Here is a 22,283-nt window from a genome sequence, read left to right as displayed (position 1 = left end):
TGCAACCGCGAGTTGTCTTTAGTCCAACGTAACGGTTTTATTGCATTCAATGGTGGCCACGCGTAAGCGCGGGACCCAACCCGTCGACCATCTGCGACGTCGTCAGGCGTTGACGGGGCACCCCGACTCGGTGAACATGCGGTCCTGCCGCCGGCAGCGGAACAGCTTGTTCCAATGCACGGATGCACGGAGTTCCTCGTGGCGGCATTCGCCAGGGCCGGGCCCTCGGGCTCACCGCAGTGTAGTTGTGCCCAGAGAACAAAGAAAAGCGCCTCGTTGGTGTACCCGACATGCAGTGGTGTCCCACTGCGTGTCTTCCCTAGCTTGTTCCTGCACGCGAAGAAAGGGAATCTCGGACTGCTTAGCCAGACAGACAGACAGACAGACAGACAGACAGACAGACAGACAGACAGACAGACAGACAGACAGACAGACAGACAGACGGACAGACAGACGGACGGACGGACGGACAAACGGACAGACGGACGGACGGACGGACGGACGGACGGACGGACGGACAGACAGACAGACAGACAGACAGACAGACAGACAGACAGACAGACAGACAGACAGACGGACGGACGGACGGACGGACGGACGGACGGACGGACGGACGGACGGACGGACGGACGGACGGACGGACGGACGGACGGACGGACGGACGGACGGACGGACGGACGGACGGACGGACGGACGGACGGACGGACGGACGGACGGACGGACGGACGGACGGACGGACGGACGGACGGACAGACAGACAGACAGACAGACAGACAGACAGACAGACAGACAGACAGACAGACAGACAGACAGACAGACAGACAGACAGACAGACAGACAGACAGACAGACAGACAGACAGACAGACAGACAGACAGACAGACAGACAGACAGACAGACAGACAGACAGACAGACAGACAGACAGACAGACAGACAGACAGACAGACAGACAGACAGACAGACAGACAGACAGACAGACAGACAGACAGACAGACAGACAGACAGACAGACAGACAGACAGACAGACAGACAGACAGACAGACAGACAGACAGACAGACAGACAGACAGACAGACAGACAGACAGACAGACAGACAGACAGACAGACAGACAGACAGACAGACAGACAGACAGACAGACAGACAGACAGACAGACAGACAGACAGACAGACAGACAGACAGACAGACAGACAGACAGACAGACAGACAGACAGACAGACAGACAGACAGACAGACAGACAGACAGACAGACAGACAGACAGACAGACAGACAGACAGACAGACAGACAGACAGACAGACAGACAGACAGACAGACAGACAGACAGACAGACAGACAGACAGACAGACAGACAGACAGACAGACAGACAGACAGACAGACAGACAGACAGACAGACAGACAGACAGACAGACAGACAGACAGACAGACAGACAGACAGACAGACAGACAGACAGACAGACAGACAGACAGACAGACAGACAGACAGACAGACAGACAGACAGACAGACAGACAGACAGACAGACAGACAGACAGACAGACAGACAGACAGACAGACAGACAGACAGACAGACAGACAGACAGACAGACAGACAGACAGACAGACAGACAGACAGACAGACAGACAGACAGACAGACAGACAGACAGACAGACAGACAGACAGACAGACAGACAGACAGACAGACAGACAGACAGACAGACAGACAGACAGACAGACAGACAGACAGACAGACAGACAGACGGACGTCCGTCCGTCCGCCGTGCGCTGTACAGAAACTGAAAATAACAGATACACTATTGCCAACTCGTCCACGACACGACTTTTCAGTTGGCAAAAAAAGAAATCAGTCAGCCATCCACAGGCAGGAAACAACACTCGCCGGCTGAACAGCTGAAGGCGGTGTGGGCTGGTTTTTCTCGGAGAGTTTCTCTCGCAGCTGTAGCGCGGAAAGCGAAAGCGCGTAGAGTAGAGTAGCTCCGTGGATTAGGTGTGGAGGTGTTAGCAGGGGAAGCACTTGCGTAGTGGTTGCTGGTTTATACGTCCCAAATGGCGTTCTGCGCGAGCCCGATGGACATTTACCAACGTATCCAGTGCCAAGTGCTATTGCTCATGTCTTTGCGAGGATGTGTATGCTCGCTCAAACATGAAGTGTTTCATTTCTTGCTTATCAGTGGACCTTGACGCCGCGTATACGTTGGTTATCTTTTTTTCAGAGACCTCTTCCTCGCCGGCTAACCACTGCTACAAAGCTATCACTTGGTGCGTCTTGCGCCGAGCGGTAACTTTTGATACATCCACCATATATGATTCTGTGTGCAATGCGATACCATGCAGCGTCTCGGCATGGAGCGTGTTATGAATGCCAAAGAAAGTTTCGAGCCGACCGATACCCAAAATGCGTGAAATATGCATTTTTTGTTGCTAAGGAATAAAAGTAGCAGGGGGGTTATCAAGCTCTGTTTAGACTTTCCTTTATGACATAGTAAAGCTCTAAAGTTTCAACACACGTGTTCGCCCTAGGTGGTTTGCGATGGCCTCCTAACGGCGCCAAAAAGGATGGGGTGGCAGCTGCAATGGATGTACCGACCGAGTAGATATCTTTCCCAGGAAAAGTGGTTCCTTATATCACTCGCCTGCTTAGAGTCCGTATTTGTACTCATAGCAGCGAGGTACTCTTGTGATTGTCAAATACAGGAAATGCAAATCACAAATAGAAGCAGTGGTAGCTTTGTTTGTTCGTACTTTGTCACTGGAAAATACCCACTATGGTGAATAGGCCAATGTGCGGATGGTATTAGAAGACGATTAGTGATTACGAGAAAACAACTGAGATAATTGGGAAATAATCAGAGTAGAAAATAACTAATAATGCTAAATATAACTAAACATTTTTTCGAACCAACTATAAACCCGTTAACGGCTGCGCAAGCATCCTTGTGACATTGCCCAAGAGAGGACGCTGCGAGAGAGAGAACTTCTTAGCCGAAGGCTTCTAGATCTTTATCGTTTAAACGACTTACCAACAAGCAGCGGCGCTTAACCTTTGCGCGAGACTGGCCAAGAAGGAGGTGGTTTTAAATGTTTATGAGGGACTATAACCCTAAGCAAATCAATATTTGGAATATTACTGTATTGGTCCAAATAACTGCTATTGAGACGTTTAAAAATGAGGGCGACAGTAAAACATATTTCATTAATGAATTCTGAGGAATTTTGAGACAGCGCCTGACCTATAATTTGATAATGGTCAATGTGCGAGACGCCGGAGTGGCAAATAATCTCTAAATTGTCTTTTCAGCATTTTCTATTTCAAGGAAATGTCTCTAGATGCATTCAAATTCGATTAGCATTCTTAAGATAAGTACTTCTGTATTTTCTCGCTAATTACGTCTCTACCCGTTTTTACAGCAACAAGGGTAGTCCATGGTCTGATGGTTAGAGCAGCGGTCGGGTTTCTGGGCTGAATTAACCGGATTCGAAACCAACCGTTGGCTCAACGTGGGTCAGTGTGTGTGTGAAACTGCGTATGTGTCGCTGTTCAATGACCATGATTGGACTCGATACCGCGTTCTGAGTAAAAAAAAAAAAAACTTGCACCGTGGCCACATTCGTTACTGGCACAAAAAGCGATTCGCGTACTGCTACAGTACGTGAAGTGTACTGGTTTGAGAGACCGCTTATAGTGTCCCTGCGCGTTTTGACACGTGAACTCAGTGCTCCAATCTCTTCCTCCTTTCCTCGTTCTACTGCCATATTCCCTTACTCCCAGTATAAGGTAGCAAAGCGGACGCTGATCTGGGTGATCTCTCTGCCCTTTCTTTCCTTCCTCTAGCTCTCCCTCTCTCTCAATGAGTCTCTTTCACGTCAACTTGTGCCTCTGAGAGTGGGTCACTGGGTGCATGCCACCCTTCAATGAAAAAATCAAAATATTTCCAGTGCTGAGCAGAATCGAGCCGACGTCACGTACACTCATACAATCGTATGTTCCCAGACGCGCCACGCACGGAGTTCACATTTACCCCGTTAGATGGCGTAGCGTCTCCAGTCAAAGCGTCAGACAGGAATCCAATTGCATGCACACCTCACACACACATGACGCGCTTCAGCGTTAGCTACGGTGTGTCGCTGCATTGCTTGAATGCTATTGATTAATGTTGACATTCATTGTGAGATAGGTGTAGCCGCAAATTTTAATATTGTAAAACTGAAGCCGAGCGAACGCTTTTATTCGGCACCTTGTAGATAGAGCCACCTGAAAACGAGACCCACAATAATGATAATTATAGAACATAAAACGGATGACGACCAGAAAGAGCGCTAACGCTAATTTTTCGCCTGATGGAAGCTGTAAGTCTGGCCACAATACGAAAGGTATTTCAATAACACGGCTAGGGCTTCAGGAGCAAGCTATGAACAATCAGTAGCACTGTGACGCTCATAAACCATCGGTGGAATGGAGCGATGCGATAATTGACAAGCGATATATGCTTTCAACCACGACACAATGGCCGAGGTATCGCCGAATTCTTTTTGTTTCACAATGAAGCTTTTGCAGTACGTAATTCCACAACTGCTTATTAATTTGCCACCTATGCCAACCAAGTGAACTGGAAGGAGAATATAAAAATATTTTGCACCAGCACGACCTCTCAGAATAAGCACTTCAAAAATTGCTAAGCTGAGAGCTTCTAAAATTTCCGTAATCATTTGCCACAACATTCTTTAACTGATGCTGGCGTCTTGTTGCAAATCAATGAAGTCGGCGTAAGTTTGTACGAAGACCGGCAGAAACGAAACAAACAACCTGCTGCAGCAGCGTTTTAGAAGCACAAGAAACGGAGGGCTCGTTAGCCCAAGCATGTACAGAAGTGGCAAGTTTCGGTCAGCCTGCCAGAGAAACAACAACAAACGGAAAGCCTGTTAGGCCAAGTGTGAGGAGGCAGCGAATTCGACCAGCCTGCCAGAAAAAGCACATGAAACGGAAGGCTCATAAGGCCAAGTATGTAGCGAACTGGCTAGTTCGGCCAGCCTGCCAGAAAAGGCACGAGAAACAGAGGGCCTGTTAGGCCAAGTGTGTACAGAGCTGACAAATTAGGCCAGCCTGCCAGAAAACGCAGAAGAAATGGAGGGGCGCGTTAGGTCAGATGTGTACAAAGGTAGGAAGTTCAGCCAGCCGGCCATGAAAAGCAAAAGAAACAGTGGGCCCGTTAGGCCAAGTGTGTTCAGAGGTTGCAAGCCCAGCTAGCCCACCCGAAAAAGCACCACAGAGGGCCCATTGAGCCAAGTGGGTATAGATTTGGCAAATTCGGTCAGCCTGCCTTAAACCCACAGGAAACGGAGGGCCCGTTAAGCCATGTGTGTATGAAGCCCGCCGGGTCGGCCAGCCTGCCAGAAAAAGAAGGCCATAGGGCCAAGTATGTACAGAGGTGGCAAGTTCGGCGAGGCTGCCAGAAAACAAGATACGGAGGGCCCGTTAGTCCAAGTGTGTCTGGAGTATGCAAGTTCGGTAAGCCTGCCAGGAAAAGTTCAATAAACGGGGCCCGTTAGGCCAAGTCTGTATGGAGGTGACAAGTTCTGCCAGCCTGCCAGAAGAAGCACAAGAAACGGAGGGCCAGTTAGGCCAAGCTTGTACTGAGGTGTCAAGTTCGGACAGCCTGCTAGAAAAAGCACAGAAATGGAGGGCCCGTAAGCGATGTGTGCACGGAGGCGGGTAGTTAAAAAGGCAGAACAAACGAAGGACCCGTTAAAGGAAGTGTGTATGGAAGTGATAACTTCGGCCAGCCTGCGAGAAAAAGCAGAAAAAATGAAGGGCCCGTTAGACCAAGTGTGTGCAGAGGTGGCAAGGCAGTCCAGCCTACTAGAAAAAGTACAGAAATGCAGAGCCCGTAAGGAGACATGTGCACGGAGGTGGCAAGTTGAAAAGCAGAAGAAACTGAGGGCCCGTTAAACGAAGTGTGTACGGAAGTGGTAAGTTCGGCCAGCCTGCCTGAAAACGTACAAGAAGGGAAGGTCCATTAGGCCATCGTGTGCGGAGTCGGCAAGTTCGGCCAGCCGGCCAGAAAAAGCACAAGAACTTAGGCGACGTGTGATGCGGTCTCAATTCGGCTAGCCTACCAGAAAAAAGCAGAAAGAACAGAGGGCCCATTAGGCGAAGTGTCTATAGAGATAGTAAGTTGGGCCAGCTTGTCAGAAAAACACGAAAAAACGGAGGGTTCCTTAGGCCATGGGTGTATTGAGGTGGCAAGTTCTGCCAGCCTGCCGAAAAAAGCACATGACACGGACGGCCCGTTAGTCGAAGTGTGTACGTAGGTGTCAAGTACGTCCAGCCATCAGAAAAAGAAGAAGAAACGGAGGGGCAGTTAGGCCAAGTGTGTCCGGAGGCAGCAAGTTCGGCCTGCCTGGCAGAAAATGCACAAGAATTGGAGCGCCTGTTAGGCCAAATGTGTATGAACTTGGAAAGTTCGGCCAGCCTGCCAGAAAAAGCATAAGAGACCGAGGGCCCGTTAGGCCAAGTGTGTTTTGAGGCGGCAAGTTAAAGAAAGCAGAGGAAACCGAGGGCCCAATAAACGAAGTGTGTACGGAAGTGATAAGTTCGGCCAGCCTGCGAGAAAAAGCAGAAAAGACGCAGGGCCCGTTAGGCCATTGTGTCCAGAGGTGACGAGTTCGGTCAGCCTGCCAGAAAAAGCACAAGAACCGGAGGGCCCGCTGGCCTGTGTGTATGGAGGTGGCAAGTTCTGCCAGCCTGCCAGAAAAAGCACGGGAGACGGAGGGCCAGTTAGGCGAAGTGTGTACGTCCAGCCATCAGGAAAAGCACAAGACACGAAGGCTCGTTCTGCCAAGTATGTCTGGAGGCAGCAAGTTCGGCCAGCCTGGCAGATAAACCAAACGAAATGGACTGCCCGTTAGGCCAAGTGTTTGTGGAGGTCACAAGTTCAGCCAGCCTGCCACAAAAAGCACAAGAAACACACGGCCCGTGAGGCTAAGTGTATATGGAGGTGGAAAATTCGGCCACCCTGCCAGGAATGGCAGAAGAAATGGAGGACTCGTTATGCCAAATGTGTATGGACTTGGAAATTTGCAGAGTCTGTCAGAAAAAGCACAAAAACCGAGGGCCCCTTGTGCCAGGTGTGTACGTAGGCGGCAAGTTCCACGAGCCCCCAAGAAAAAGTGCCAAGAAATACAAGGCCCGTTAGTCCAAGTGTGAGTGGAATGGAAAAGTTTGGCAAGCCTGCCAGAAAAAGCACAATAAACGGAGGGCCCGCTAGGCCAAGTGTGCACGGAGCTGACAAGTTGGGCGAGCCTGCCAGAAAAAGCACAAGGAGGGCCACTAAGGCCAAGTTTGTATTCATGTCTCAAGTTCGGCCAGCCTGCTAGAAGCAGCACAGAAATGGAGAGCCCGTTAGGCAATATGTGCACGCAGGCCGCAAGTTTGGTCAGCCTGTCAAAAAAGAAGAAATGGAGGGCCGGTTAAACGAAACGTGTACGGAAGTGGTAAGTTCGGCCAGCCTGCGAGAGAAAGCAGAATAAACGGAAGGCCCTTTAGGCCAAGTGTGTACAGAGGTGGCAAGATAGGCCAGCCTGCCAGCAGAAGCACAAGAAACGGAAGGCCCGTTAGGCTAAGCTAGACAAAACACAAAACGGAGCGCCCATTAGGTGAAGTGTGTGTAGGTGTCAAGTACGCCCATCCTTCAGAAAAAGCACAAGAAATTGAGGGCCCGTTAGACCAAATGTTTATGGAGGTCACAAGTTCGGCCAACCTGCCAGGAAAAGTACAAGAAACCGAGGGCCAATTAGGCCGCGTATGTACGCAACTGGCAAGTTCGACAAGTCCCCAAGAAAACGCGCAAGAAATACAAGGCCCGTCAGTCCATTTGTGCCTGGAATAGAAAACTTCGGCAAGCCTGCCACAAAAAGTACAAGAACCGGAGGGCCCATTAGGCCAAGCGTGTACAGAGGTGGCAAGTTCAGCGAGCTTTCCAGAAGCACAAGAAAAGGAGGGCCGGTGAGGTCAAGCTTGTACTGAGGTCCCAAGTTTGGTCAGCCTGCTAGAAAAAGCACAGAAATGGAGGTCCCTTTAGACGATGTTGCAAGGATGTGGCAAGTTCAGCTAGCCTGTGAAAAAAAAACAGAAGAAATGGTAGGCCTGTTGAACGACTTGTGTACTGTAGTGGTAAGTTCAGCCAGCCTGCGAGAAAAAGCAGAAAGAATGGACGGCCCGTTAGGCCAAGTGCATAAAGATGCGGCACGACAGGCCAACCTACTAGCAAAAGCACAAGAAACGCAGGGCCCGTTAGGCCAAGCCAGAAAAAGCACAAGGAACGGAAGGCCCAAAAGGACAAGCATGTAAGCAAGTGGCAAGTTCGTGCAGCCTCCCAGAAAAAGCACAACAAATGGGGGCCTTCTAGGCCAAGTGCGTGCGGAGTCGGGAAGTTCGGCCCGCCTGCCAAGAAAACACAAGAACCGGAGCGACTGTTAGGCCAAGTGTGTACAGACATTAACTAATTTTATGAAGCACGATCCGCACCGTTTTTGGCGCCATTTGTCGCATAATAACGAAGGTCCAAGTGTCATTGTCGCTAATGACGAACTTGTGTCGGACAACTCGCGTATGGCCGTATGTTCTAATGATTTTTTTCAATCTGTCTTTACTGACCCTTCTGCAGATGGTCTTTCTCCCCTCTCTCTAGAATCCCCGTACACATCACCAATGCCTAATGTTCAAGTTTCGCATGAAGGCATTGTAGCTCTTCTGCTTAAAATTAACGATAAGAAATCTGTAGGTCCAGACGGCATACCAAATGCCTTTCTGCGCAGATATGCGGAATGGGTAGCTCACTATCTAGAGATCATTTTTAGTTCTTCGCTAAAACAAAAACGGGTCCCAGATGACTGGCTGGTCGCAAAAGTGGTTCCGGTTCAGTCTGGTGAAAGGCAACATATTGGAAACTATCGGCCAATTTCACTCACGTGTGTATGCTGCAAGCTACTTGAACACATAGTTTCAAAGTCAATCTACACCTACCTTGAAGACAAGAAAGCTTTCTTTCCCAACCAGCACGGGTTTAGACAGCACCTTTACACTGTCGCACAGTTGATAGAAACGATCAACGATTTTTCAGCTTCCTTGAGCAATAAAAAGCAGGTCGACGCTATATTTTTAGATTACTCGAAAGCTTTCGATCTGGTTGTACATAATGAATTAAAAAACTGATGGAAATGAATATAAATTATGATGTTGTTATGTGGATCCGCTCATATCTTACAGATCGGACACAATACGTTGAAATGAATGGTAACAAATCTAAACAATTAAAAATAACCTCAGGCGTTCCACAGGGATCCGTTTTAGGACCACTTCTTTTTCTAGTTTACATAAATGATATTGCTCATAACATAAGTAACGACATAACCATCCGGTTATTTGCAGACGATTGTTTATTATATCGTGAAATCAATAACCAAAGCGATCAGGCGTCACTTAGTCAAGCCCTTAAAGCTGTAGAAGTCTGGGCCGCAGGAAGTAAAATGAAAATTAACGAATCTAAATCAGTCATGCTCATAATTACAAACAAAACAAAGCATGTTATTGAGTGTAATTATGAGATGAACTCAACAATTCTTACCGAAGCTGAAACGATAAAATACCTAGGTTTAACAATTTCGAAAGACTTAAGTTGGAAATCACACATAGACAGAATTTGTGAAGCTGCAGAAAAAAGTTATGGCTCCTTCGCCGAAAATTAAAGCTAGCAACGACACCCGTCAAACTACTTGCATATTTAACTTACATTAGACCAACGTTAGAGTATGCCAGTGTCAGTTGGGATCCGTTTCAATCCGGAATTATAAACCGCATTGAGAAGATACAGAGAAAATCTGCAAGGTTCATTCTTTCCCGGTATTATCGTACTGACTCTATTCCCGAAATGCTTCGGTTGCTTGATTTGCCTCCACTGGCTCAACGACGGAAGTTAGCTAGACCTAAATTTATTTTTTGTTGTCGAAAGGCCACTTCAATATTGAAACCACGTCCTATCTTGCTCCCAGGCAAGCTAGAAACATCAGATCAAGCAATCATTGCATGTTCTCAATTCCAAAAGCATATCTGGACATGTACGCTTATTCATTTTTTCCGCGAACGATTAAGGAATGGAACAGTTTGCCGGCGTCTGTTTTGCAGTCGAGTAGCATTGAAATCTTTGAGGAACACGTTAAAAACCTTTTATGAAATTTATTCTTAGTGGTGCCGTGCAAACACTGTCACACTATTATAGAAATACATACAATAGTCTTTCTTTCATGCTGCTTCCAATATCGCTGTCACAATGTTAGAAACATGTATTTCTTAGCCAAACTATCGTTTTTGTATTTCATTATTTGTTTCGCATTGTATTTTCAACATTCATTGCTTCATGTCCAATTTACGTTTGTAAAGTGTTTACATTTTTTACGCTATGTGCCTACCAGCTGTACCCACCCTGTTACGGCCAAGACGTCCAACAGTATTTGAAAATAAAAAAATAAAATGAATAAAAAGGTGTGTACAGAGGTGCCAATTTCAGCGAGCCTGCCAGAACAGCCACAATGAAGGGCTCATTAGGCCAAGTGTGTGCGGAGTCGGCAGTTAGGCCAGCTTGCCAGAAAAAACAAAGAAAGCGGAGGGCCCATCAGACCATGTGTGTATGGAGGTGTCATGTTCGGCCAGCTTGGCAGAAGAAGCAGAAGAAATTGAGGGCCCGTTAGGCCAAGTGTGTATGGAAGTGGCAAGTTCGACTAGCCTGCAAGAGAAAACACGAGGAATGGAAGGTCCATTAGGCCAAGCGTGTATGGAGGTGGCAAATTCGGACAGCCGCCATGGAAAAACGACAGAACCGCAGGGCGCGTTAGGCCAAGTGTGTAAACAAGTGGCAAGTTCAACCAGCTTGCCAGTAAAAGCCCCAGAAGCGGAGGCCCCGGTAAACCAAGTCTGTATGGAGGCGAAGAGTTCGGTCAGCCTGCCAGAACAAGTACAAGAAATGGAGGGCCCGTTAGGCCGAGTGTGTACAGAGGTGGTAAGTTAGACTAGCCTTCCTTAAAAAAGCACATGAAACGGAGGGCCCGTTAGGCCAAGTGTGTACGGAGCTGGCAAGTTAGACTAGCCTGCCAGAAAAACCACAAGAAACGGAGGGCCCATTAGGCGCAGTGTGTACGTAAGTGTCAAGTACGTCCAACCTTCAGAAAAAGCACGAGAAACGGACGGCCCTTTAGGCTAATTGTATGTGGAGTTGGCAGGTTCGGCCAACCTGCCAGAATAAGCACAAGGAGGGCTGGTTAGGCCAAGTTTGTAAAGAGGTCTCAAGTTCTGCTAGCCTCCTAGAAGAAGCACAGAAATGGAGGGCTCGTTAGGCGATGTGTGCACGGAGGTGGCAAGTTCGGCCACCCTGTCAAAAAAGCAGAAGAAATGGACGGCGCGTTAAACAAAGTTTGTACGGAAGAGGTAAGTTCGGCCAGCTTGCGAGAAAAAGCAGACAGAACAGAGGTCCCATTTGGCCAAGCGTGTACAGACGTGGCAAGATAGGCCAGCCTGCCAGAAAAAGCACAATAAACGGAGGGTCCGCTAGGACAAGCCAGATAAAGCACAAGAAAGAGAGGAGCCATAAAGCCAAGTATGTATGGAAGTGGCAAGTTCGTGCAGCCTCCCACAATAAGCACGATAAATGGAGGGCCCGTTAGGCCAGCTGTGTACAGAGGTGGCAAGCTAGTCCAGCCTGCCAGAAGAAGCACAGGGAATGGAGGGCCCGTTAGGCCAAGTGTGTGCGAAGGTTGCAAATTAGGAGAGCCGGCCAGGAAAAGCAACAGAACCGCAGGGCCCGTTAGGCGATGTGTGTAAAGAGGTGGCTAGTTTGACTAACCTCCCAGAAAAAAGACCAGAAACGGAGGCCCCGTTAGGTCAAGTGTGTATGGAGATGGGAAGTTTGACCAGCCTGCCAGAAAAATCGCAAGAAACAGAGTGCCCGTTAATGCAACTCTGTATGAAGGCGGCAAGTTTGGTCAGCCTGCCAAACAAAGTATAAGAAATGGAGGGGCCCGTTAGGCCGAGTGTGTACAGAGGCGGTAAGTTAGGCCAGCCTGCCTGAAAAAGGCACATGAAACGGAGGGCCCGTTAGGCCAAGTGTGCACGGAGCTGGCAAGTTCGGCCAGCTTGTCAAAAGTGCAGAACAAACGGAGGGCCCGTTAAACGAAGTGTGCACGGAAGTGGTAAGTTCGGCCAGCCTACGAGAAAAAGCAGAAAAATGGAGGGCCAGCTAGGCGAAGTCTGTACAGTGGTAGCAAGTTAGGTCATCCTGCCAGAAAAAGCACAAGAAACGGAGGGTTCCTTGGAGAAATGTGTACGGAGGTGGAAAATTCGACCAGCCAGCCAGAAAAAGCACAAGAAAGCGAGAGCGCGTTAGGCCAAGTGCGTATGGAGGCGGGAAGGTCGGCCAGCCTGCCATGACAAGCACAAGTGGAGAGACCATTCGGCCAAGTGTGCACGCAGGCGGCAAGTTCGGGAAGCCTGCTAGAAGAGGTCGCTTATGGCTGTTCGGATAGGTAAGAACAGATGAAAAAAGGCCCAAGCCGAAGATTTAAACAATTAGACTAAAAATTTAAATTATGTATTTACGCTACAACAGTCATTGTCCCCGACATTGCAAGCGAGGAATTTTTGTCGGACAAGCGAAACTAATACAAAGAATCTACAGCGAGAACAACTACGATATCCACCACCTAAATTACCTTAAAGTAATGCAAGCAGAAAGAAACCATCCACAAGTTGCTCTCGACGCAAACTAGATGGATGTGGGCGAAAGCGGCAGTGGTTTCCGCTGCAGTGGCGAAACAGATGTGAACATCTAGTACATGAGCGGAGAAGATTTCCCGGCCGCTCTGGCTTTTCCGCCCGCTTGTCGTTTCGTAAGTGTGAACGTAGTGCAGTTTACATAACTCTGACAATAGCTTTGGTGGCACAGCTTTTTGAATTTCAAACGTCAAAACTGAAATATGTAGTGTGCTTTCGGCGATTTTTGAGAGAATTTTCAGACTTTAAGTCACAATGCTGACGTCGTCAGAAAGCAACTTCATTCGTTTACATTACATAAGCTACCCTATAATAGATACCGCAATTGTCCAAGCAGAACGCTTCCGCGTGTTTACATAAATTCGAATTCTCATAACCTACCCTCCACGGTGGCTTATCAGCTATGGTGTTGCACTGCTAAGCACGAGGTCGTGGGATCAAACCCTGGCCGCGGCGGCCACATCTCAATGGGGGCGAAATGCAAAAGCGCCCGTGTCCCGCGAATTGGGGACACATCAAATATCCCTTGGTGGTCACAATTATTCCGGAGTACCCCCACTACGGCGTGCCTCATAATCAAATTGTCGTTTTGGCACGTAAAACCCCCGAATTCACACATTCACAATTCTCAAATCTACAGATGGGCCTGAGGCAGAGATGTCTTCAAAAAAAAAATATGGCTGTTCGATATAAAAACAGCAACGCGTATGTGAGTATCAAAGCTCCGCGCTTGAAAAGCAAGCTTCTGGCTTTACTGTCTCCCTTGCACTGCAAATTACATTTCGCGCTGTTTCTCGCCTCTCGCAGGTTATCCTTACAGTCGGCCGATGGCGCCACCAATCAACTCGCGTGTAGGGTGCCTCGATGCCGTCGATGCCAGCACCGCCGTTCAAACGGCGGCGGTGGCACTACTTTCTTTTATTTTCAGCATATAGTGTCCTTATTTCTGCGCTGAAAATATAACGTGCCCTAAATTTTGGGAAATGTTTCAATCACGAAGTGTGCTCAAATTAAGGGCGCGCGAAAATAAAGTGTTTCGTACTTTATCTATTAGAAAAGCAACAACGCGTCCGACGGAACAGCATTCTTATTTGTGTGCTGGCTGCCATTTGGAAGTGCAGGAAGAAACGGTTACACAATGTGACAAGAATGCAGACTTGCTCCTTCAATACAGTAAGAATAAAACCACAATAAAAAGATTAAACATTTCCGAGTACACATGTCACAAACAGTAGTGAAACAATGATGTGGTTATATTTCCGGTCAAAAAGAAAAAAGGCAAAGGAAGGCTGAGAACACTAAAGCATCAGTTTCCAAAGGAAAACCTAGGCATGCTATTACAAGTACTAGAGCGGTTAACTTATTTTACAGTTTATGTGTTCTCATTTATCATCTTAGGCCATCCGATTCTTGACCACTACCCTTGTCAGGATTGGGGGCTCAATCCCATCGTCCGTGGTCCTTTGCCAAGATTGGAGTACGGCATGAATTCGAAGGTAGCTGGCCCATGCCGTCGTCCAACTTATTTACGCTGAGATCGTTGATGAAGCGAAGAACTGTTTCTCATCGAGAACGAGGAAAAGGGGTTTATTTACAGAAATTAAATCAGTCTAACATGACTGCTTGAGAAAAAGAGTATCAGTCCAACATGACTGCATGAGAGAAGTGACTCAGTCTAACGTGACTGCTCAAGAGAAGTCCTCAGCATTCGCACAACCACAGTTTTTATACACTCGATCCGCCGGTCATACGACGCGGCGACTGTTCGTTTACTCATCACCAACTCGCCGCTGCTCTGCAGATCAGTTTACGTACACAAAGGCAACCGCGCTCTGATGCCCGACGACGGCGTTGGCGGGGTGCCGTTCCGGGAACTATCGGTGCCGATCGAGAGTCGCTCGTTGTTCCGTGCCCCGCCGAAGCGTGAGACGCACCAAAATACGTCGTCCCCACGGCAGCTTGTCCATGGGTGTCAAATCAGTTCCGCGTTGGGGAACTCCGGAATCATTGTTCACACACGTCGAACTAGTTCCGTCACAATGTCGATGGGGCGGGTGGAAGGCGGCGGATTCCAGCGCAAAGGCCGCTTCTTTGAACGCCTCCCAGCTGCAGCGACGGAGAGGGAGAGGTGCGCGTCGTGTCGCCCTGTCGTAACTGTGTGGCAATCTTGTTTCGCAGCTCGCCATTCTTGACACCCTATAGAGTAACTATGAGGTATATTGCCAAGTAAGGCTCCACATCACGTCATTGCACTATAGATAAAATGATTTCGGGAGTGGTTGAGTTGACCACGTTATGCTGACGAGTATTGCGGCTAATAAAAAAAAAATTCGTGCTAATTTCTTGACTAGTTCTCGCTAGTACCAGAAAAGGTAGTTTAAAGAAAAAGTATATCTAATAGAACTGCAAATGTTTTTTTTTTCTTGTTTTCTTTCTTTTGGGGGAGGGGCGGGGGGAGGAGAATACTGCCGTTCTACGTACGGTAGGTTTCACAGAAGGCTGTTAAAATTATTGCATGTAGATGTTATAACTCACTGGACACTGGCACGCCAAGTTTCGAAGAGAGCAACAAGCAGTTACTCGAGGTATTCGGCGCCACTTACACTGTGTTCTATGTGTTCTACACTCGGAAACAGCGCTCCAACGAGCCAGGAGAGCATTAGTGCAAAACACGTTTTTTTTTCTTTCAGCACCCATGTGAAGCGAAATACGAGGGAATAAAAGCTTGAAAGCCACATGAGCGCATGTTGCGTGGAAAGTTGGCCGTTACACGGACGCGTACTTGCTGGGCCTGCGAAGCTAATTGTAAAGAATGGGTTCATAAGCTTCAGGGATGAAGTAATGATTCAGAATGTACATAATACTGCCGCACTGCATATGAAACGTTTCACACAACGCGATGAAGAAAAACGAAAAAAAACTCCTAATAAAACACGGCATGCGGGGAGGGTTTATTCAGCTGTTCGTCCCCGACGCGCTGTCAGTGTGCTTCTAGCGGTTGCCACGTGCGTTCCACCTGCATTCTCATGTGTTGATCAAGTTGCCGCAGCAGTGCCATGTCATCGTCAGGGTTGACGTTCCTTCTATATGTGGTCATTGGCTGAGTAGATTCCGCTTGTCTTTTTTAACTGTTGACACGCCCGAGGTATAGTTTACTTACTTATTTATTTATTTATTTATTTATTCATTTATTTATTTTACAATACTCCAGACTCTCTTGAGTCCAAGCAGGAGAGAGCAGATACAATGCAAAAAAAGAAAAAAAGCATTGAATAGACATTCACTACAGATATATGCAAAAACGATGCATCATTCATACATAGCTCTCGATTTTTCGAGAGACACTTCAACATTGTGGCTGTCAACAAGGTCCCTGGGTAACAGATTCCAGGCATGCTATGGTGCTGGGAAAAAAATGAAGATTTTAATGTATCAATATTTGTGCGATACTGCTCGATACTGTTTGCCATTATTGAAACGAGTGTTGGCGCGAGACACAGCGGTTATGTAGGGAGAAAAATCAATTGGTAAAAAATCATCACACATGACATACAAGAGCCTCAACTTTGATTCGGCCCGCCTAGACTGCAGGGACTCGAGACCAAGAAAACTAATCATTTCTGTAACACTGTCAGTTCTCCTGTACCTATTCCAAATAAATCTTGTAGCCATCCTCTGTGTTTTCTCTAGCTTGGTAATATTTTGTTTCGTTTACGGGTACCACAAGGTTGATGCATACTCTAAACTATGCCTAACAAGGGTTTTATAAGCCGTCAGCTTAAATTGGAGCGGCGCGTTGCAAAGCTTGCGTCTGATGGCTCGTAGGGCTCGGAGTGCGATACTACATAGGTTACCTACGTAGTCGTTCCAACTTAGCGTTCGCGTGATTGTTGCTCCCAAGTACTTGATTCCTGGTACTTCCCTTATTGGTGTGTTTTCTATATAATATGGGTGCGTCATGGAAGTAGTCTTGTTACATATACGCAGTACGGCACCTTTATTTATATTTGGAACCATCACCCAGTCTTTACACCAATTAGTAACACTAGTTAAATTGTCATTAAGTAAAGTTTGGTTGGCCGGTGATCGAGCCAATATGTACAAGACACAGCCATCTGCGAAGAGTTTGATTTTTATATGCTGGTCGACAACGTTTGAAATATCATTAAGATAAATAAGAAATGGGATAGGTCCCAGAACGGAGCCCTGGGGCACGCCCGATGTGACTGGGAGAAGTTCTGAAATGCCGTTATCAACTTGGACATACTGAAAACGACTGTCAAGATAAGCCTTAGTGAAACTAAAAAGTTGGCTATTGATTGCAATGTTATTAAGTTTTTGAAGAAGTTTACTGTGCGGTACTTTATCGAACGCCTTGGCGAAATAAGACTGCCGTCAGAGAAGCGACGTTAGAGTACCTATGTGACTGGAGTTTACGTTTCATTGTTTTTCTGCAGATAATGTCTTTCCTGTAAGTTACCGACACTTTCCCGTTTTGGTTATGTGTTTATAGCCCCTAGCCTCTCTCGTGGGCCGACATAGAGCAGTCAAAACATGTGACGAGACTGATGACGATGATCAATTACTCTATTTCTTCTGAGTCATGCTAATGGTGGCTATTATGATGATGATAACTGATGACATTAAAGTAGGTTGAGGATTCAGCCTCTAATTGACGTACATCAAACCTTGTCGCTCCAGCACCACCCCAATAAATGATACGTTTCACATACTCCATTCTCACCCCCAACTCGCACTCTCCCCGCCCCCCGAGAAGACGTTGTCTTTCACCACTTTCAACTAGCGGTTCAGTCGCCTTCCAGCTTTTCATGTGACATTATTTTGCTAGCTTTCTGCAGTGTATACAGTGACTTGACTTTAACAGCGAGTGTGCTTCGTTTACTTATATTATTTGGTTTTAAGGTTGCGTGTGTTTGACTTATTCATACGAGTTTTCTAAATTTCAGGAAGTTTTGTGTGTTCTGGTAATTCTTCTGCCTGCATTAGACGTATTCCAAAGTGAAAAAAGTGTAGCCGGCGCCGCCAAAGGAGTGTGCATTTTGCAAACGTTATGTATTTCAATATAAGTGGGGGTTGCGGAAATAGACAAGATCTAAAAACACGGTCCGCAAGCCTCTCTCTGCCTCTGGTTCTCGTCTTTTTTTTTTCCAGTGATGGATTCCCAGATGGCATCACTTGAATAACATATAGACCCCTGAATGCAAAGTGCACTGGGGTCTTGACGAAGGAAACTAGACAAAGAGGCTAAATTTTCGTCATCGGCAAACCTGAAAGCCTTTGCAGCATGCCATCTCCATCAGATCACACTGGCTACCTCACAAATGCCTACACATAAAGTGCATCGACTCTGCTTTCAACGGTATCTCTAGCTGGAGCGTCACTAAAATACAGCCCGAATGTGGTGCACTCCCTCTTACAGTGGACCATACTGCGCACGAACTGCTCTGTGCCAGATTTTTACCGCTAAATTACTGTAAAAGACATTCAACTTTATCCTGCTTCCTCCGCAGAACTGTTAACTTGAAGCCTTCCAGAAGAGGAAAAGAAATGCATTTCAAGAGTACGGACCTCAGTTCTGAGTGCCATCTTTCAAAAATTTCATTTTAGTCAATCATTCAGTGCTTGTAGAAAAGTCCCAACACTAGTCCGAAACTTTTTTTTTCACGCTACACGGATGAAAATTTCATTGCCTACTTTGTGCAGTGCTCTCAGAACGCCTGCCGTAACTTTTCTAAGACCGCATTTTTTTGCTGCTGCCTTGAGAACCCTGAACGGGCTGTCGCTGGGCGATAACTGTATCCCTAATGGTCGCAAGGCAAGCAGAATCTTAATTCTTTATACCCTGTTGCACTGCCACTGACAGCTGCGAAATACCCAAGTGAAAACGAACCGCACAACGCGTAGCGGACATTCGTCAGCCTGTGACATCCGCGACAGGCAAGTGAGAGGTGCGGCCGCTGATAACAGGTATAGATAACGCGTTGTAATACTGTCTTCGAGAAATGTGTCACCCCAGATTCACGCAAGATATCGTCAAAGCGCAGAGATGCAATCGGTGCGTGGGAGAAGAAAAAAAATGTGAGAAAAGGAACAGGTGTGTGTGAGTGCCTCACTCGATGTCCTCTATTGTAGCCGCGTAGCCGTGGTGCTCTCCACCAACGATGACGTCAGACACGAGATTGAGCGACATTACTTTCGAGTGTCGACACACAGTTTGAGTGTCTTCAGGCGATAACTGCTACTTAAGGTATTTCTTGTTCTTTTTTTCCCGCTTGATCGCTAGTTTCTCGCAAAGTGTGGCCACAACGTTTGAGCGAGAGCTTCCGCTTGCTTTAGAAGCCGACAGCGTCATTCACCGCAGCCACGTGTCGGTCCTTGGCCATTTGAGTAAAGCACTTTGATTCCGCCAATAAGGTTACGCAGATATTTCATTGAATCACAGGCTTTCCACATAAAAAGCCGCGCGCTCTGGAGGGAGGTACTTGAATTTATTTGATTTTATTTTTCAGGGGTTTCACGTGGAAAATCCGCGATATGATTACGAGGCAAGCCGTAGTGGGGGACTACGGATTAATTTTGACAATATGATGTTCGTTAACTTAAGCCCAATGGATGATACGAGGGCGTTTTCGCATTTCCACCCCCCCCCCCCCCCCATAAAGGTATACGCCGCGGCCGCGGCCAGGATTTGATCCTCGGGTTTGAATTTATTGCGGCATGCGTATGCATGTACTAATGAAAAAAAATAGAGCAGCACTCTTATCCAGTGGCAAGTTATAGGTCCAAGACAACACGCAGAACTTGAAAGCAGTATTTCAAGACGGCGCAGTCGGCCTTCATGAAGTCAGAAATACCATCGGGCTAATTTAGCACTACCCCGAGACGCTTTGCGAAAATTCTGCACAGTACAGCTGTTATTTTAGAGGGCCCCGGTATAGCCCTGCAAATGGACAGCAGCTACGAGCTTTACAACAAAGCAAAAGCGGTTTCTGCAGTAATAACAATAATCAAGCCTCATTATCGTTTTACAACCAGTGCTTTGTCGCAATCGAGGACCTTAACCAACAATGCCGACTGGTAGATTCGATTGTCAATGTGCGAAAATACTAATATGCTTCGATATCTCAGCAAGCGTGGAAGAAAAATGAGGTAGTACCTCTTTGTGACGCAGAACACGCGAAGCAGTCTGAAGCAAAAGTGACAGGACAGAGGAGAGCGCTCTTCTCTGTTCTTTCGCTTTTCTTTCACACTGTTTCTTGTCTTTTCCACCATAACGAGGAGAGCCAGAGCTGATGATCAGCACTCAGCCTCTTATAATTGTGCAAGAGCATGGAGGTTTATCATGTCCCGTAGGTCAAAGGCGGGGAGAGCGAGTGGGAGCGAGGGAATAGGATCACGAGAAGGAAATCTCCAGACGAAAAACTATGGTTAGGACCGCGTACAGCAAACTTACTTTTACATTTCGGAAATGGTTTTCTTTTCCCTAGTCTACCTTCTCTCCCTGTTCCTTTCTTCCACCCCACAGCTCTCAATCCCACCTCTACTGCTGACCGCCGTTTAGGCGTCAGCAGACGTAGTTTGACAGTTACACGGCGGCAAGCAGTAATTTTCTGTACTTCCCTGCTATTCATTTGTTATACAGACAAGCAATTACTACTCTACTATTGCTAGCCCCCCCTCCCCCCCTCCCCAGCACCACCACTACCACCACTACTACTACCCGCCGTGATAGCTCAGTGGCTATGGTGTTGGGCTGCTGAGCACAAAGTTGCGGGATCGAATCCCGGCTACGGCGGCCGCATTTCGATGGGGGCGAAATGCGGCCGCCGTGGCCGGGATTCGATGGGGGCGAGAGAAGAAGACGAAGTGCCTTTCAGGCAGAACGCCGAGTCTTCCAGCTCTACTTATTTTGTGGATTTTTTGGACTTTGCCAGTGAACTGCTATTTCCTCCTTACCTGCGATGGAGATGGAGTCTCACGCGCGTCCGCCGGAGTCGGCAGTGCCCGCGGCGGCTGCCTCCAGGAAGCGCAACGGCACCGAGAGCGACACTGACAGCGACGACACCATGCAATACTATGTCAGCGGTGAAGATTCTAGTGACGAAGCCTTCGAGCTGGTGCGGAGCCGTAAAGCAAAACGAAGGTTTCTCAGCGCATCCTCGAATTCGAGTGAGTCCACTGTGAGATCTTCGCGGAATACCGAGGAGCTCACCATCCTGTTCACGCCAGTTCTCGCTACAGACAACCTGAGACGCCTCAACAGGCAAGCCGTGTCTTCACATCTAGAGGCACTGGTTCCGAATGAAATCAAAGATATCAGAGTGAATACCCGTAAGAACGTCCTAGCGATTGACGTAGAGCACGCGGCTGGGTTGGATTCCTTGCGCAATGTCACGGAACTTGACGGGATGAAAGTCCGCCCTCATATTCCGCTGGGCAAGCAAATCAGTAGTGGCGTAATTTACGATGTTGATGAGACCATCGTCGACTCCGATCTGTCAATATTAATCAAGCCAGCTACGGAAAACACCATCATCACAAACGCGTTTCGTCTAGGCACGTCGCGGTGTGTCAAAATCATATTTAAAGGCGAATCCCTACCTTCGCATGTAAAAGTGGGTCATTTCCGGCACGCAGTTCGCCCCTTCGTACCAAAACCACTGCAGTGCTGGAAGTGCATGAAGTTTGGGCATGTGAGTAGTGTGTGCAAGAACACTACCGTCTGTTCTCGCTGCACTGGGCCCCACACCACCAACACGTGCGAAGCCAGTGTGCTGAAGTGCACAAACTGCAGCGGCCCTCACGATGCCTCCTCGAAGGAATGCCCTTTTATTCGCAAGGAAATGGCAATATTGAAGAAAATGGTTAGAGACCACTCGTCTCACCGAGAAGCAGCTATATCTATTAGGCGGCAACGATCGCGTCGCCGACGTCGATCACGAACCTCCAAAGCCTCTGCAGAGCGCCAGCCACGTGCACTGCCACCCACTCTTCCACCCAGGCCCAACGCAGTCGGATCAAAGGACAAAGATGCAACCACCAGCCCTGCTGCTGACGCGTGGCCTGCACTCCCGAGGCTACATGCTGCTACTGAGCGAAATCAAACTTCTACGGCAAGGGACACTTCGACTGTTCCTGATAAACTGACGGACCAAGATCAACAAATTGTTGGCATGATCAGCTCTCTGGTGAGTGCCATTCGTGTTCTTCTGGACAAGATACAGACACCAACAGCTCGAAGTGCGCTGCAAGTGCTGGATGCCATCAATCCGGTGCTAGCGAGCCTTCAGAAGTCCAGTGCTTGAGAACTTCTACAGCAGAACCATGGCTCATCGACAGCAACAGCGATCGTTCCGGGATGATGTCAGAAGTGCCTCCATATTCCAATGGAATGCTAGAGGCCTAAGGTCACGTATTTCGGATTTTCGACAGTTCGTGTTTGACTA

At 47.8% G+C, this 22,283-nt stretch overlaps 1 long non-coding RNA gene across 2 annotated transcripts in view; it reads right to left on the bottom strand.

Moving 5' to 3' along the window:
• Nucleotides 1-62: 62 nt before the first annotated feature.
• The window catches only part of LOC139050995 (uncharacterized), a 177,069-nt gene continuing 154,848 nt past the window's right edge, over nucleotides 63-22,283 (bottom strand). For both annotated transcript variants that reach the window (XR_011509183.1, XR_011509184.1), the window contains one exon: nucleotides 63-330. This is a non-coding gene — a long non-coding RNA (uncharacterized lncRNA). The remainder of the gene's footprint in view (nucleotides 331-22,283) is intronic.

This window comes from Dermacentor albipictus, chromosome 10 (assembly GCF_038994185.2).
Source record: "Dermacentor albipictus isolate Rhodes 1998 colony chromosome 10, USDA_Dalb.pri_finalv2, whole genome shotgun sequence".
NCBI lineage: Eukaryota > Metazoa > Arthropoda > Arachnida > Ixodida > Ixodidae > Dermacentor > Dermacentor albipictus.
Note: the sequence above shows the minus strand (reverse complement) of the source record. Positions and strands in the feature narration are given on the sequence as shown.